At 51.6% G+C, this 15760-nt stretch overlaps 1 protein-coding gene across 1 annotated transcript in view; it reads left to right on the top strand.

Annotated features, from left to right (window-relative positions):
- The first annotated feature begins 7794 nt into the window (after positions 1 to 7794).
- MYO1B (myosin IB) overlaps positions 7795 to 15760 on the top strand; it is a 137345-nt gene continuing 129379 nt past the window's right edge. The window contains exon 1 of the mRNA XM_070421720.1: positions 7795 to 7935. The gene's annotated coding sequence lies outside the window, so the exon portion shown is untranslated. The remainder of the gene's footprint in view (positions 7936 to 15760) is intronic.

The raw sequence follows: 15760 nt of genomic DNA on the forward strand, positions 1-15760 counted from the left end.
TGTAAAGACCTTAACTTTATTCTCTCTTCTGCATGAAGGCAAGGCTGTCACGTTGACCCAAGCATCTTAGATGCATTCATTGCCCTCAGCAGCTTGGTCTTCTCAGCAGTAATTCTCCTTTGAGGGGCCGTCATAGCCAACCAGCAGGCTGGGAAGGAGGACTGCCCCCTGCACCCCTACCCACTGCGGAAGCCTCCCACACATGCCCACGCCCCGGGGGCCCACGGGTTATGAAATAGAAAGAAGGTCCTCTTCCATTAAATAGTGTGCAATGAAGACGCTCAGCTGGTGTGGCTCAGTGGTTGAGCGTCGACCTATGAACCAGGAGGTCTTGGTTTGATTCCCAGTCAGGCAGGGCACATGCCCAGGTCATGGGCTCCATCCCCAGTGTGGGGTGTGCAGGAGGCAGCCGATCCATGATTCTCCCTTCCGCTCAGAAATCAATTAAAAAGTATATACATTTGTAAAAAAGAGTGTGCAATACAGAGACCCCAGGACCTTGCACGCAAAGCTGCAGAGCTGAGCTGGCTGTGGTCCTCAGCACACTCTCGCCCTCGCAGGAGCGTTTTCAGCTTTGCTCCTTTCTAACACGTCTCGATGGGGATCAACCAGCGCTGACATGGCTGGTGGAAAGGCCTTAGAAAAAGTTCGCGGCAATATTTATTTTCTCACGAGGGCCAATTCAGAAACGCAACCAAAGCAGCTGTACAGCTCCATGTTTTGTTTAAGATAAAAATAGCTTTGTTATTTTTTTCCTGATTATAAAAAGAACACATGTTTATTATCCCCAAAACTTGAACATTGTTTGTATGAAGAAAACGTCAGTACAACTTGAGATGCCACAGTCCGCAGGGGCCGCGGTTTACAAGAGACTCCGGTTTCCTCAATATTTGACAGCGTGGACTGGAACCATGTCCGGGAGGCTTATCAGGCACCCAGGGGTGGAGGAGGGTTGGGGCGGGCGAGCTCGGGGCCTGGCAAGAGGACCCTGAGAGAGAGTCTAAGACTGTGTCTGCTCCCTTAGCCACGCGGACACTGCGGCACCGTGTCGTGTCTGCTGGGAAAGGCCACGCGTGCTGTGGGAGCCGGGCTGCTTGTCCCCGCGGCGAGCTGTGCCTTGGTGCTGGTCTCCTAAGTTCCTGCGCTTTTTCAGAGTTGAAGGAGATACCACTGTGACCCCCAGCAAGGACCCGCTCTGCTCTGCTGCGTTGTGCTGAGATGCCTCTGGAAACAATGACTGAGAGAGAGGGCGGCTCGCTTTACCGAAGACGGCCCTGAGTGAGGGAGCTGTTTGCGGCTCAGCAGTGGTGACTGAGCTCCCGGTGTGTGTCTAGGCCAGTGATGGCGGACCTATGACACGCCTGTCAGAGGTGACACGCGAACTCATTTTTTTGGTTGATTTTTCTTTGTTAAATGGCATTTAAATATATAAAATAAATACCAAAAATAGAAGTCTTTGTTTTACTATGGTTGCAAAGATCAAAAAATTTCTCTATGTGGCACGGCACCAGAGTTAAGTTAGGGTTTTTCAGAATGCTGACACGCTGAGCTCAAAAGGTTCGCCATCACTGGTCTAGGTGCTGGGGACACAGCATTGGTCCAGAGTCACACCCCTGCCCTCTGGGATGCTCATCCTTCCCGAAGAGGCAGGCGGAGAACCTGCCAGCACACGGGCACACCGGCTCCACGCCCCGCCTGATGTTTCCACGTTCGGTGTTGGTTTATTTAGTTAGTGGTCCCTAAACGTGCATCATAGGCTATCTTGGTTGTTAATATGTGAAAATGTTTGTTGTTTGTATATTATTTTTCAATTGATTTCAAAGAGGAAGGGAGGAGAGAGAGAAAGAAGCATCAGTGATGAGAGAGAACCATCGATCGGCTGCCTCCTGCACGCCCCACACCAGGGATTGAGCCCGCAACACGGGCATGTGCCCCGACCAGGAATTGAACTGTGACCTCCTGGTTCATAGGTCAGCACTCAACCACTAAGCCATACTGGCCGGGCCGTTAGAGTGGTTTTGAGTTAAATAATTCTCTTTCTCCAGCGGCATTTTCATTTTCTATCACCTGTGATGATTGTGGGCGCCGGCTCAAATAAACGGGCAGTGAGTTTTGGGGACTGAAGCAGAAACAGGATATTACCTCACACGTTGGCTACACGCCTCTTCATTGGCAGTGGACGGCCAGTGGTTCCTCCTCGGCCATATTTGCTTTTCCTCACGGTCCTTGCGGGTCTCCCTGGCAACGAGATGACCAGGTCCAGTTATCATTAGAAAAATGAAAATGCTTTATAAAAAAGACTGAAAAAATGCTTAGTCGTTTTTTTAGATTGATTTCTTATTGAGCAGCAAGCTTTGGCCATAGCGGTACTAACTTGCTACAGCTTGAGAGGAAATAAAAAAGACAATTATTTTACTAGTTGAAATGACAAAATGCTAAATTATAAAATGTCAAGGGAACGCTTGACATTCAAAATGACACGCAACCACTGAGGCACACCAGCCGGGCAGGGAACCAATGTAGGCAATTTGAATTTCTTTCCAATGGTCTGTTATTTATTTGAGGGATCAGTGTTCTGAGCTGTAGACAAAAGCATTTCGTGAAGAAAAAATTACACTTGAGTTTCACTGCCCAATTTCAGCGCTCAATTTCATGGTTATGTTTTTATAAAGAATAGTTGTTTTTTATTTTCATAGAGTCTGGTACCAATGAAAAACCCTATCAGGGAGCTCTTCCAATTCCTCTCTTTTTATCTTCTAAAAGATTTAGTGATTTTTCCAGCCTGGGAGAAATCCTATCAGTCTTTTTATCCTCTAATATTTTTGTTTTCATTTATCTACTGTATTAATAAAATTCATTTTATTTTTTAATTGATGGATAATTGACATTCATTAGTTTTAGGCGTACAATGTAATGATTCGATATTTGTATATATGGTGAAGTAAACACCACAATAAGTCTAGTCATCATACTAGTTACAACATTTATTTAATTTTTAAAAAATATATTTTTATTGATTTCAGAGAGGAAGGGAGAGAGGAGAGAGAGATAGAAACATCAATGATGAGAGAGAATCATCAATTGGCTGCCTCCTGCACACCCCATACTGGGGATTGAGCCCACAACCCTGACATGTGCCCTTGACCAGAATTGAGCCTGGGACCCTTTAGTCCACAGGCCAATGCTCTATCTGTTGAGCCAAACCAGCTAGGGCCATTTATTTAATTTTTAATAAATATATTTTCATTGATTTCAGAGAGGAAGGGAGTGGCAGAGAGAGAGAGAAACATCTATGATGAGAATCATGGATCAGCTGCCTTCTGTATGCTCCCCACTGGGGATTGGGCCTGCAAACCAGGCATGTGCTCTGACCGGAAATGGAAGCGTGACCTCCTAATTCATAATTTCACACTCAACCACTGAGCCACACCAGCCGGGCAGTTACATTTAAAATTTTATTTATTGATTGATTTTAGGGGAAGGGAGAGAGAGAAACATTGACTTGTTCCACCCATTTATGCATTCACTGGCTGGTTCTCGTATGTGCCCTGATGGAGATTGAACCCACAACCTTAGTGCCTCAGGACAATGCTCCACCCACTGAGCTACCTGGCCAGGGCTGAGTAATAACATCTTATATTTTTCTCTTGTGATGAGAACTTCCAAGCTCCACTCTTCTAGCTACTTCCTACCTACCCATTTTTAAATACTTGGAGTAAGAATTGTGATTTTGTTGCTGAGTCCTAGAGGCTGAAAATGCCATTGAAATATTTTTTATAATACCTAATTTGAATTTCCAATAACATTTTAAGCATTAACCATTTATTTCTAAGGTACTCTTTAAGTACATGAGAAAGATTTTCTTTTGCGTGAAACTATTTAAGAAATACGCATTCAGTGCTTACTACATTTGGAGCACGATTCTGAACGAGGGGATGTATACTAAAGAAATCAGACAACACAGATGGCCCTGCGTATCGCACGTTCTTCATCCTGGGATTCAGCCAACCGCGGACTGAAAATATTTGGAAAAGAAGGCGACGTTGTTGCTGACATGTACTTACAGCCAGGCCTGTGGTGGTTGTGTCTGCACCAAACGTGTACGGACTTTCTTTTCTTGTCATTCTCCCCTACACAACAACAGCACAACAACTACTTACATAGCATTTCCGTTCGGTATTACAGTGGGGCCTTGACTTACGAGTGTCCCGACTAACGAGTTTTTTGAGATACCAGCTGTCTCTCGGCTGATTTTTTGCATTGAGTTGATAGAGTAATTTGAGTTAACGAGCTCCTTAACGAGCTCGGTCTCGGAACGAATTAAACTCGTAAGTCAAGGCCCCACTGTATTGTAAGTAATCCAGAGATGATTTAAAATAGAGGGAGGATGTGTGTAGGTTACATGCAAATACAACGTCACTTTTTATGAGGAACTTGAGTATCTGAGGATTTTGGTATCTGAAGGGGACACCGAGGATGCCTGTACCTGTTTTCAAAGACAAAAGAAAAAAAGGGGCTCACAGAGGAAATGCTCACCCGGGTGAGAGGGAGCAGTACATGTGTCTCTGAGGTCAGAGACTGGGCCTGAAGCCAGACTGACTAGATTCACATCCTGGCTCTCATGTTGTCATTGTGCAACCTTAAGCAAGTCACTTAATTTTTCTCTGCCTTAGTTTCATCATCTGTAAAATGGGGCACTATAGTACTAATAACCTATCGCATCGGGCTGTTGTGAGGGTTACATAAATGAACACACAGAGCAGTTAGAACACTTTCCAGAGCACAGTCAGCTCTGTAAAGCATTCTTATTTTCATGCCCCTGGTGTTTTCAAACTGAATTATTCCTTTAATCTAGAGACCTATCATCTAGTTGCAGAGGCCAACATTTATAAGAAAACGACTGGAAAGATTTCACAAACTGGAGCAAATTAATAGGAAACCGCAAGGATGTGGCATCAAGATGTTACCATAGTAACAAAAGCAGAATCCAATTGAGGAAGATGGTCAGGAAGAGGTGAGAACTGAGTTTGGGCTCAAAGGATATGTAAAGTGGATGAAAATTGTTTGTAGGTAGCAAAGGAGAGGGGGAAAAGGCAAAAACACTGATTTTTTTTAGAAGGAGAAGACCCTTCACACATTTAAGATGATGTACAATAACTGAGGCCGAGAACATGAGACCTGGCTGGAGGGACTCACTGGTTAAACATCATCAACCTATGAACTAGGACAGGGGTGGGCAACCCCTGGCACGCGTGCCAAACATGGCAAGCCAGTAACTTTTGCTGGCACCCTCTCTTATAATCCCTCTCTTATAATCTTCCATTTACAATTTTTTTCTTAATATCGACTTTTTTTATTTTTTAGATAAATTCAGTGTAGGTGCATCTTAGGCAAATAAATAATTTTACATAACATGTATACATTAAAAAATAAATGTATTTTTCATCATCATATACTGTGTTTTTGTCGCTCGAATGAATTTTATTATTTCTTCAAGGTTCTTCACATACATACACCTTAAGAGATATCAAGTAGGAGTAACATGTCCTCAAAATATTAGGGTTGGCACGCAGGAGAATTTTGAGTCAGAGATTTTGCTGGTTTTGGCACGCACTCACAAAAAGATTGCCCACCCCTGAACTAGGAGATCACCATTCCGTCAGGGCCCATGCCTTGGCTGCGGTCTCGATCCCCAGTAGGGGGCGTGCAGGAGGCAGCCGATCAATGATTCCCTCTCACCAATGATGTTTCAATCTCTCTCTCCCTCTCCGAAATCAATAATATATATATATATATATATATATTTTAAAAGCTATACTTCCTTTTACAACCTAGAATCAAGTCATGTAGCATCGCTTTGGCTCCATTGTATTTGTTAGAATCAGGTCACGAAGTCCAGCCCATATTCAAGGGAAGGCATTAGCCGGCACTCCTTCATGGGAGGAGTGTTAACAGCTGGGAGGACATATCTTCGAGCCGCCATAGCCACGGGTTAGCTGGAGGACCTGTCTGCTCTTGGCTTTCCTGGTGTGTAAACCAACGAGCGTAACTCACCGCCCAGGATTCTGCGAAGACGAAAGCAGAAAAAGAAACTAGAGCCCGGCGCTTAGTGTGTCTTGCCGAGACCATGGTCCTGCCTTCTGCAGACCTGGACTGATAGCTGTTGGTGCCATCGATGATGGGGTCGTTCCAAGCAGATGCCGTCTGGGGGGACTGTCACCTTTCCGAATTCGACGGTGGCATTTGACAAACCCCAGGGCCCGTGTCCTTCTGCCGGTGGGAACGGAGTTTCCATATATGGTCTGATCCTTGGTTCACCTCATTTTAGCGGCAGCTTCCAGATATAGGTCAGCCCACTTAAACCTGGCCCCGTTTATGGCACACTATTTCACTCTAGGACAAAGTAGCCAGAACCATGAGTAATGACTGCTGAGCCCCCATGGCTCTTCACACCTTAGCCAGGTAATCCTCAGCTCACCTGGTGAGTCAGTTCGGGCCAGCACCCTCCCTCCTGGGGATGAGGAAACCCAGGACCTGGGTCAGGCGGCTTGTTCTGAATCCCACAAAGAGGTGACGATGCTATTAATTTCTCATCGAGTCTATCTATGTTCTGACATGTTGGATCATATAAAAGGAATAAATAAATAAATAAATAAATAAATAAATAAATGTAGTTTCAATAATGTACAGGATACTGAACAAGCTTAATGAAAAATAAGTCAAATAACACTTTGGCTAGTCTGCATGAAGTGGCAAACATGAGGACGTCAATTTCAATGACGTCACCTGAATTCAATATTTCAGCACAAATGTTTTAATAAGGCGGGGAGGGTGGGCGGGAAGAGATAGCCGAAGACCTTGTGTGCATAGATGCATAACGCACGGGCACAGACCACAGGTGGGGTGAGGGCCTGGGGTGGGGGGAATGGCTAGAAGGGGTCAATGGGGGGGGGGCAAGGGGACCTATGTAATACTTTCAACAATAAGGATTTAATAAATAATTAAATAATAAAAATGAATAAATTCTGCAAAGAGGCAAGAGGGCGGCTGGAGTGAGGGCTCCCACTTGTGTAAGTAACATGCAGGTCACTGCCCCGCCATGGACCGTGACCCAGCGCCAGCCGACACACGGGATTCAGGTGTACATGGGTATTTGAACGTTTCAACCATCTTTTATTTTCTGTAACAGAATTGGCCAGTGTCTACGTAGCATCATGCGAGATGAAGCGGGTTAATCGATATGAAAAACCTTACGGGCAAAAGCACACTTGGCCATCAATACTTCCCCCTCTTTATTGGTTAAGTGAATATTTTCTGATGTTCTTGGGCATTCAAACTTTTTTATCTGGAAGAGGAGGAAGGACTGAGCACACTCCCACTCTTTGCAGGCCTTTGCCCCCGGCTGGCTTCTAGCTGCCAACCCGCCCGCTCCCCGCGCCCGCGGTGACACTAGTCAGTCCGCGCGTAAAATGGGTCCAAGGACCGCGCCTTCCTTTGGGGGGAACGGAGGCCGCCCCCCTCTCTCTCCCATTCCAGTCCCATCTGGGCTCTCCCCGCGGTGCCGAGCTGCCCCTGGCGCTCGCCGGGGGGCGCTGTGCGGCCAGCACCGGGAGGCCGGAGGTGAGCGGCCGGGAGGCGGCGGCTCGGGTCCCGCGGGCGCGCGGAGGGGCGAATCCGGCTGCGAGGTCGCCGCCCCCGCCCCTGGGCGGCCCCGCCGGGAGGGAGTGGCCCAGCTCCCGCCGCAGCCCGCGCTCCGCGGCGCCCGCACTCCGCTCGCCGCCCCGCGCGCACCGCAGCCCCGGCACCGCGCGTGGACGGAGCCCGAGCGCGCAGGGGGCGCAGCGGCGGGACAGCGCCCGCCCGGCAGCCTCGCGGGGGCCCGCGCCCCGGTGCCGCGGAGAGAGGACGGCGAGGAGGCGAGCGGCGCCCGGCGAGGTATGGAGAGCTCGCTCCCTCTCCCCGCTCCCCGCTCCCCGCTCCCCTGCCCTTTCCGCGGGTCCGCGCGGCCCTCGGGGGCGGCGAAGCGTGCGCCCCGCGCCTTTGTGCCCGGGTCCCCGCGGGGCGCGGGGCGGCGGGGGGAGGCGGCGCTGCGGCGAGACCCCGCGCCCCGTGGAGGGCGCGCAGGGTGGGTGACCCCGCAGTGGCTTCGGGGTCTGGAGCGAGGCTTGGGGGCTCGGAGACGAAGTTGCTCCTACTTCGCCCCGTTCCCCGCGTCCCCGTGGGCACAGGGACTCCGCTCTTCCCCGCGCCCCCCGCACCCCGTCCATCTCCCGGCCCCCAGCCGCTCGCCGCCCCCCGGCTCCCTGAAAGGACGCGGCGGCCTCCGGGGAGGAGGGCGGAGGGAGAACAATGGGAGGGAGCGGGGTTCAGGTGCGGCGCGCCCCGCGGCGGGGAAGGGGCCGGGGCCGCGGGCTGCCGCGCGGGCAGCTGCGCTCGCTCCTTTGTTCCGCCGGCGAGGGGCTGCCCTGGCGCCGGCTTCCTGCCCGGGACGGGATTGATTCACGGTTCCCGGGAGGGCAGGGCGGGGGCGGGAAGGGGATGGAAACCAGATTGGGGACGGGAGTCCCGGCGGGTGCTGGGCCGGGAGAGGGCTGGGAAGGGGGTGACGCGGGGTCCGGGGTGGAGAGCTAATTGCAAACACACCACATGCCGCCCGCGGGCCCTGCCGGGTTCCGGAGCGCGTTTGCAATGCTTTGTTCAGGCTGCGGGGGAGCGCTCGTGGCTGCAACAAGTGGTGAGCTTCCCCGAGTTCTGGGCGCTCCCCAAGGTTACTTTCCTGAAATCAGATCTTGTTCGTTACAGGGGAAGACCACTTTTTTGGGGGGTTTTATTTGTTTTTCCCCCCCTACGAATCGGGGTATCTGTGTGTATGTGCGTGCCTGGGTGTCTGTGTGTGCAGCTCGTGGACATTGGCCGAATGGTAGGAGGCACATTTAGAGAATCGATTCGGACATAAAATAATTTGTAATAGTAAAACACAACAATTTCCCAGGAATGTCTGGGGGGAGGGGGCGGGAAACCACCAGAAAATGAGCCATTGCTAAAGAAATGAATCGGATTATGTAACGCTGAATTGAAAACCCTTTTACAGTCTTTCCCAGAAAACACACCACACAGCCCATGTGTGGGTTTTGAGGCAGGAGCCCGGCTTTGCGCCCTCCTCCCCCACGGCCCCGGCTCCCCCATGGCCCTCGCTCCCCCATGGCGGGTCATCTGGAAGGAGCAAGGGAACGCTTCCCATTTTGGTGAACGGGGATTTTTCTTAGGGGAGGGAGAACTAAATGCAACCTGTTGGGCATTTGTTAAGGGACTCTTTCCTAGATGGGAATCCAGAAACCCAGGAGGATGGGCTGACCCGGGAGGGAGCTGTGTGTGTGGGGGGTGGGGGTTGAACGGTGAGAGTTGTTTGAATGGGGTATTCCCAGCGGCACTGTTTGGGGAGGAGGCTGACGTTCCCAGGCATTCATGGTTTGTGCCTGTGGGACAGGGAGGAAAGGGTCCCCAAGTGGGACTGGCGGTGAGAGTGACTGTGGGTGACTTAGGACACAGTTCTGGTCGGTCTGGTCAGTCGGTAGGCAGGCAGGCTGCAGGCAGACCTGGCAAGTGGCTTAGAGCAACCTCCTTGACAAGCCTGCGGGCCCACCTGGAAACCACCCGCGGGCCATTCATCTTAGGGTGAACGAGTTTGAAAGCCTCCTGAGCTTAGGAGGCAAGTGAGAAGCTTACTTTAGGGGAAAAAACGTTTTCCTTGCCGCTAAGTGGTAATGGAAAAGAGCTGTGCAAGCCGCGGCCCTGGGCCGGCTCCTTCTGGGGGATGTGGTCAGATCTTCAGGAGGCAAAGCAGGGAGACTTGTCCTCAGGAGCCACTGCGCTGTGACGTGGAAGCGGGACGCTGTCCAGCCGGCAAGCTGGCGAAACGCTGCCCCGGGCAGGGAGCCGAGGGAGGCTCCTCGCTTACTGTTCTCTGGCCGTTTCGGATTTTTCGTTCCTGTTGTGAATTGTTGTGTAAAATAGAGCCTCATTAGATTCCCCCCAAGTACTGCCTGGCACATACATGAACACAATGCAAAGCATGAGACCGTGACTGCTACTGGAGACGCGGCCAGGGATCCTCTTAAATGGTTGGTCTCTGGCCCGGCCGGTGTGGCTCAGTGGTTGAGCGTCAACCTATGAACCAGGAGGTCACGGTTCCATTCCTGGTCAGGGCACATGCCTGGGTTGTAGGCTTGATCCCCAGTGTGGCGTGTGCAGGAGGCAGCTGATCCGTGATTCTCTCTCATCATTGATGTTTCCATCTCCCTCCCTCCCTCTCTCTCTTTCTCTCTCTCTCCCCCCCCTTCCCCTCTGAAATCAAGAAAAATATATTGAAATGGTTGGTCTCTGGCCACAGGTGTCTGATGGATGCCCCGTGGAGGCCGCATCCCCTTCACGGGGTGGGACAAATCATGGATGGAATCATCGCTGGCCAACCCTGGTATTAGAGATGGACTCTCGCTGGTTGCTGCTGTTATGCAAAGCAGCTAGGAGCTTCTGACGTCCATGGGGAAGGGGAAGGAGTGGGGGTGGGGTGGGGTGGTTTAAGAAGGGATCCTCAGATTATAGGATCCACGGCTTGGCGTTAGTCCTCCTGGTGGGTGAGGCTCTCCTCTCTCCCCTTCCCTTCTACAGTTTTCAGTGGCTGGGCACGTGGATGGTAATTGAAGGGCCTGACCATAGCTGCCGCTACCCTTGAGGAAGGGTCCCCTGTGTGTAGAGGGGTTTACATGCACGACCCCCTGAATCCTCCCAGCTCGCTAGCGGGAAGCCTAGGGTGGAGGTTGGTCACCGGCCTCTTACAGCCTAATCGTGTAGGTAGTAAGCGGTGGAGGGGAGATTTGAATTCCCTTCTCTGATGCCAAGATCCTTTATCTCTTTTTTTTTAAAATATATTTTTACGGACTTCAGAGAGGGAGAGAGAGAGAGCAACATCCATGATGAGAGTGAATCATGGATCGGCTGCCTCCTGCACAGCCCCTACTGGGGATGCAGCCGGCAACCAGGGCATGTGCCTTGACGGGGAATCGAGCCGTGACCTCTTGGTTCATGGGTGAACGCCCAACCACTGAGCCACACTGGCTGGGCCCTTTCTCTTTGAAGTATACACTCTAGGTCAGGGGTCCTCAAACTTTTTAAACAGGGGCCAGTTCACTGTCCCTCAGACCATTGGAGGGCCGGACTATAGTTTAAAAAAAAACTGAACAAATTCCTATGCACACTGCAGCGGCAAAAACACCCGGCGGGCCGGATAAATGTTTTCGGCGGGCCGCATGTGGCCCTCGGGCCGTAGTTTGAGGACCCCTGCTGTAGGGTATGAGATCTCTTAGTAACGGGAATAGCAACCGTTTGATTAGCAGCCCTTTGCGGGTTGTGAATCACATTCACATATATCGCCATCATCGATTCCTCCAGAACCACCGAGAGGTGGTTGGAAGGCCAGACCAATGGCATCCCAGCTCCTCACACTGTATCGCTAAAAGGCTTTGTGCTGGGTGAAGGCCTGCGTGAATACGCTTTATGTGAATGAAGCTTTATGTTTCTAAAGTTCGGCGTGCCAACATTTAAGTTCACTTTTGGAAACATTTAAAAGCGGTGGAATGGAGCCGGCCCAATGGAGGATCCGAGCGTTCTGTGCTGTTGGCATCACAGCCTTCTCCTCTCCCGGCCTGTGTCGGAGCCGCACTCTGCTTCTTTCCTGAGGCCAGTGCCAGGGTCCCTTTCAGAAGGGGAAGGCGGGGAGGAATGTGATTATAAAGAGGAAATGGGCCATCAGAATTGGAAACATACGCGGCGGCAGCAGCCGTAGATTTTTCCCAGCACATGCTTTGTGTCCCTGCCCTCGCACAGAAGACATTCTTTCTTCGGGAAGTGTCAAGGGTCTTTCTTTAGAATATCCTCTGAGATCATCGACTTTCTGGGCCTCGTGGGAACACACATTCCACAGAATCTCTGCGTTCATCTTTTCCCCACAGGGAAAGCGGGTGAGCGTAGGCATCAACCTGGAAAGGGAACGGAGGTGGTATCCGTCCTTCCTTTCTTTTCTTTTTTTTCATTTATTTTTATTGATTTATTTTTTGTAATATATTTCTTTATTGATTTCAGAGAGGAAGGGAGGAGAGAGAGAGATGGAAACATCAATGATGAGAGAGAATCATTGATTGGCTGCCTCCTGCACGCCCCCCTACTGGGGATCAAGCCCACAACCCAGGCATGTGCCCTTGGCCGGAATCGAACCCGGGACCCTTCAGTCTGCAGGCTGACGCTCTATCCACTCAGCCAAGCCGGCCAGGGCCCTTTAAAAATATATATATATATATATATATATATTTTTTTTTTTTTTATTGATTTCAGAGAGGGAGAGAGAGGGAGAGAGAAACATCAATGATGAGAGAGAATCATTGACTGGCTCCACCACGCGCCCCCTACTGGCGATGGAGCCCACAACCTGGGTACATGCCCTGGCCGGGAATCGAACTGTGATCTCGGGTTCATAGGTCGACACTCAACCATTGAGCCACGCCAGCTGGGCTCTCCGTCCTTGAGTGGAATGGAGGGTGGTGCTGGACAAAGATACCTGACATTGACCCAAGAGTGACCATCAAGTGCAGGAGCGGAGTGGCTGATAGCCCGAGCATCACCACTGGTGTGTGGGTTTCTCAGAATGCTGCTGGGCAAAGGGAAACGTCGATACTGGCTTTTTGTTTCCAAGATAAGACTTTGAAGACCGGAAGGCCTACCTTCACTTGTTTAATTATTTCAGGCTAGGACACCGTTTGGGGTCTTCGAGGATGTGGTGTAGGTGCGGGAACTTGTCTCCTCATCCCGGGAAAGTCCCCTCCACGGGATATTGACAGGGAGGGGATGCGGACGCCAGGTCTGAGTTCTTACAGGGAGCACCTTCCCAGCTCCCAGCTACGAAGGAGGCGGGATGCTCACTGGCATCGCGCTCTCAGAGCCTCTTGTAGGTTCTTGTCAGTGGTCAGTACCTTCCCCATCCATTCCCATTTTACTCAGCACACAGCGATGCATTAAAAAGCAACGAAGAAGCCCAGCCGGCGTGGCTCAGTGGTTGAGCGTTGACCTGTGAACCAGGAGGTAAGGTTTCATTTCCCAGTCAGGGCACGTGCCCTGGTTGCGGGCTGGATCCCTGGTGAGGGGCGTGCAGGAGGCAGCCGATCAATGATTCTTTCTCATCGTTGATGTTTCTCTCTCTCCCTCTCCCTTCCTCTCTGAAGTCAATTAAAAAAAAAAAAAAGCAATGAAGGAAATCTGTGGAGCCTCAAAGGCTGGAGCCGGCCAGATCGGTGGCCCGGAGAGTAGATGGTGGTGAAGTGAAGAGAACAGCTGTGGCAGCTGTGGTGGCCAAGGCCACGCCCACACGTGCTGGCTGCCGAGACAGAGACTGAACACAAACAGGAGCGAGAGGGTGGGAGGAAGCGGAGCACAATGCCCACTCCGACGCGAGGGTGTGGCGGGGCCAGTCTCTGACACTGCCTCCCTTAAGGATGGGTTGCTTGGGGTCTCAGGGAGCACCATCCTGTTGCTCGCTGCCCCCGGAGAGAGTGGCGGGTCCTTTTAGGGCCGTGGGGTGTAGGAGGCACCTTCCGTGGGAGAAGGTGTTGAATAACGGGGTGGCCCTGGCGGGTGCAGGTCCTCGGTGTCTTCCTGCCGCTTCCCTCCACCTGCCGGCACCCCGTCCTCAGCCTGTCCTCAGCACCGCCGTCCGTCAACCCACGGAGGCTGCTCCTGGACTTCAGGCTCATCCGCATTGTGGGCAAGAACTGCCCAGTGTCCAGAGAATGAGTGGGTTGACGGACGGCCCCATGTCGGACGAGATGAAGTGGCAGGAGCATGGAGAGTACCCAGGATGAGGACAGACGTGCCTGTCGATGAGATGTGGGCACGTCTGGCCTCATCCTGGGCACTCTCCATGCTCCTGCCACTTCATCTCCGCACTGTCCTCCCGAGGGGATGCCTGCAGATGAGGGAATGCGGAAACCTCCATGGTGGGTAGAGGTTGGCGGGTAGAGGTCGAGCCCAAGACGGTCTTTCCAGAACAGCACACGGCCTCCTGGGTGGTGCTCTGTGAGGCTTCAGGCCACTTTTAAGGAGTCGGAGAGCTCCCCCTGACAGTCTCCCTCCCGCCTGGCCGGTTTCCTGTGTCACCCGGAGCTGGTCCTGTGGGTGCCAGCAGCTAGAGCAGAGCTGGGAGGGATGATCGGAAGCTTCTGAGTTTCCCCTTCTTTTCTGGGGCTTGTGCTTGGCTCCCCATCCTGCATCACCCCCCTTCCCCAAGTGAGGGAGAGAGGGCGAGAGCCGAGCCAGCCCTGCCTGGTCTTCCTGGCTCCCTCTCCTGGGCGCATCTTTCTCTTCAGGGGGGAGTTCTCGGGTGGGGTGAGGGGGCGTTGTCTGATCTCTGGTCTCCAAGGGGAGCTGAGGGCCTGGTGTCTGCGGATGAAATGGTGTGAGAAGCGCTGCAGGGCGGGGCTGAGGGAGGGGGTTTTGTGCGAGGAGAGGAGAGTGGGGATGGACTTACACTCTTTCAGGATAGGAGTTAGAAGGTGAGGTCTAGAGAGGAGTGAAACTGATCATCTCCCTTCTCTTATCAAACAAGAATCCGGAGCTTCTACGTGCCAGGCCCCTGGCTCCTGGGCAGCTGGGAGGCCGGGAGGAGGCCTGGTCCCTGCTTCCCTGGGCTTTCCCACCCACCCTGGTGGACTCCGGATGCTTTGAAATTGCACTCGTTTCGCTGTGTTAACATGAAAATTCAAAACTGTGCATTCCAGGTTCTTAAACTGTATTAAAAAAACACAAGTGCTCAGTACCCTTCAAGAGATTTTGGAGAACTGAGTCGAAAGGGCAGCGGAACAGACCTTGGTTATGGGCCCTGTTGTATGCAGTGCGTGCGCGTCCTGTGCCCGCTCATTTTCACCGGTTTCATGAGAGCGATTTTCCACACCCTTTATCCAGGAAGAAACTCTAAAAACAGCCACACTGGTTACATTCCTGCCGGCCCTGCTTCCCTTTTTGCGTTCGCCTTCCCTCTCCTCCCTCCGTGCGGCTTCCTTTTAAATTACTGACTATTAGACCCCGAAGCCCTGCTCACAATCTTGAGCTCGCAGAGGTGCTGGGTTCCGCGGGGGTCATTTTCCCCTTGAAAGTGCTTTCAAAGGATTGTCACTGCTTTACTCACGTCAGAAGACAGTCCAGCCTAAATGCGTTTGGGAGAAGCTTAATTTTTACGAGCACGGGGCTCCTGCCAGTTTGCACGACGGGTTCCTGTGTGGGTCTCTAGCAATCTTGGAATAAGTAGAGCAGTTTCCACCTACCCGCTCTGGTGAGCCAGGAGGAAGAGGTTCCCACTTGGTGAGGCGAGGCATTCATAGCAACGTGTGAGCTATCGCACGGGGTCCGGCTCAGGAACCTTCTCTCTCTGCAGGAGCAGAATACTGCGTATTCCGTGACCCTGGGGAAGGGGGCCACGGCAGACTTGACAGCTTTATAAGTTTCAGGGATGTCTCTCAAAAATCCATAATTACATGATTCCTTAAGGACCTCTCACCCATGTATTTAAATTCATGTTTTCAAATTCTTAAATTGTTTAATTTTATTCTGTATTCTGTTGACATCACACCTTCTTTAAAGGTAGAACTTGGTTATCCATGGGTGTTTTATTTTTAAATATATTTTATTGATTTTTTACAGAGAGGAAGGGAGAGGGATA

The sequence above is a fragment of the Myotis yumanensis genome, unplaced genomic scaffold (assembly GCF_028538775.1).
Source record: "Myotis yumanensis isolate MYYU_CA2020_CCGP unplaced genomic scaffold, mMyoYum1.0.hap1 SCAF_8, whole genome shotgun sequence".
NCBI classification, from domain to species: Eukaryota; Metazoa; Chordata; class Mammalia; order Chiroptera; family Vespertilionidae; genus Myotis; species Myotis yumanensis.